We start from the raw sequence: 2,571 nt of genomic DNA on the forward strand, positions 1-2,571 counted from the left end.
GTGTAGAGTTTAATTTAGAACCTTCACTTTTATTGTTATTGCTATCTTGTCTTTTCCTTCAAACAGTAAGAGATTACAGTCCTGAATGTTCATTCAAGTTAATAAGAAAGAATGGGCAGGGTGGGTGATACTGTGGGTTAGAATAACATCTTTGGCCCCTGCAGCCAAAGTTGAACCCTCGACCATTATTTTTCTCTGCCTGATGTCATCCAAGTGGAAGTAATATTCCAGCTGGTTTATAAGTCCTCATTTTCACTGTCTAATAAATTGTTGCCTGCAACATACCCTCTAAGCTGCACAGCTGCTCAGTGGGTCCATGCTTGTTGCATGTGGGCGCATTGACTTCCAGTTCCAGAGGTCACGGTCACCATGGATCTTAGAGATCCATGCAACGACAGGAAAAATTAGAGAGAACATAGTTGTCTGCTTAAATAGTTTCATCACTGACACCAGTCCCTTCTTTGTTTTGATTACAGTTTCACACTAGGTAAAGAACTTCCTGTTTTATTCATGCTTTAACACAATCAGGGTATGTTTGTGAGTGAAGTGTAATGGTTTTAAATAACATTCAGTTTGGATGCAGTCAATTTGACTGTCTTCCTCAGCCTTTTACATTTTTATACTCGTATTTAGCAATAATCAAGGCACTGGGGATTATCTTGTCAACATTCATGCACAGATTATGTAAATACTGTTACTAATGAGAAAAACATTCAAGTCCAACAGAATCACTTAACCAGTCATGAGAATACATGAACCTGTTGGAAAGATCCTGCTTGAAACATCAGGTAGATGAAGAAGGCACGTACAGAATTTATTTTTTGATAAATGTGGAAATGTGAGCAGATATTGCTGGAAAGGTTTCTTTTTAAAAAAAAAAGCACCAATAAATGTTCTATTACCATGACGTAGCTGCACCACAGGTGGATTTGCAGCCCCTCTTTCTGATCATGGCCTCAATTTTCCAGAATTCAAAATGAATTTTAGTGCTTTAATGTTATCAACTGATCCTTCAAGTTTCTGAAGTAATGTCTGACTTTTGGGCCAGGGGCTGGGGAGAGGGGGATGCAGGACATGTTTACCTCAGACTTTGTGTGTCTAGAGAATTTCTGGCACAGAGTGCATTGAAACTAGGGATGAGCACAGATCTGAGCCAATTCAAAATATCAGTGTAAGTTAGCTTGGCCTTGTTCATCTTTGATATTTCTTGTTCAATGACTGGATTCTTCAGATGAGTATAAAATATTCTTTCCACCAGCACCATACATAATTTAGAGTGAGAAACCTTCTAGCAAAAGACTAATTATTAACGAAATGAACTCCCTCTGTGCATTTTATTTTGTTAAAATGCCATGTTGCAGATTCATATGAAGTAGCGCACACAGGCAATTGTGCAAACATGTTAACTGGTTGACTTAAAATAGCACACAAAGGAAATTAAACACATTTGAGTGGTTTCCAGTCCCTGTTTGGCACTCAATTTAATCAGCCACAAGCAGTTTGAACTCAGGTCAGGCTTATTGTGCCTGTCTGTACAAATAAGGAAGAAAAGTCCAGACAAATAGGGCTAGAAGTATCCCTGTAATTCCTCTTCAATATAGTCTAAAAGCGAACAGCGGAAATGTTGCCCTCTATGCGATGTCTAAACCGGGCAAAAAGATTTGCAGGTCTCTGGCTCCATTGGGTTGTACGTGTGTTGACTTCTGTTCACCCAAGTCCAAATGCCAGTTCAATTTTTAATGCCAGCTCAAACTGATAAAACAAATTAAGAATGACTTTGCAAAGGTTTTCAGACAAACTAAACGTACCCTGAAAAAGCCACTTTCTTTTAGCCAGTGACGACTATTAACCACCTGCTGAGTTCAAGCTTGTGCTGCAAATTTCAATTGTGTGATATTCCAGTCAAATTTTACCACGTGTTCCATCCACATGAAGCTTAAACCTCTTTAAATATCTTGGCAACAAAATGAATTTTATGGCTTACCTAGAAATCTCTAATTACTCAACTGCTTTAGGAGTTTACATTCTGCATCTGGTTACTAATTAGTTGCTGCCTGTTGTTTCTTAGTGGATTAACTAGCCTTTCTTTAGAAGTATCTCATTGTATGAACCTTTTGCACTGTCTGTCAGGGGTCACAAATGTTAGCACCATTAATCGAAGTAATGTTTCCCATACTGGCATTTTTACAGCACGTTCTTTTCAGTGCATTTGATTAACAAAATGCAGCATGGACAGAATAAGTACTGGCTGAGAAAGAAATGCTTTTGAGTTTATACAATGGTGTGAGGCATTGGAAACGCAAACTAAAAGAATGGGCAGAGACAGAAAGCAAAAAATTCAAGGAGCAAGAGTATGTATCTTTGTCTTTATTTGAAAAAATGGCCTTCATGTTTTGGAAATATAATAGTTATTATAATATAAATTTACCCTTGATACTCTTCAAATTAAATTATAGTTCAGATTTACAAGGGAAAGAATTTTTTCATTTCACTCGTGGGACATGGGCATTGCTGGATGGCCAGCATTTTATTGCCTATCCCTAGTTGTCCTTGAGAAGATGGTAGTGAGCT

Source organism: Rhincodon typus, chromosome 9 (assembly GCF_021869965.1).
Source record: "Rhincodon typus isolate 14 chromosome 9, sRhiTyp1.1, whole genome shotgun sequence".
Taxonomy (NCBI): Eukaryota; Metazoa; Chordata; class Chondrichthyes; order Orectolobiformes; family Rhincodontidae; genus Rhincodon; species Rhincodon typus.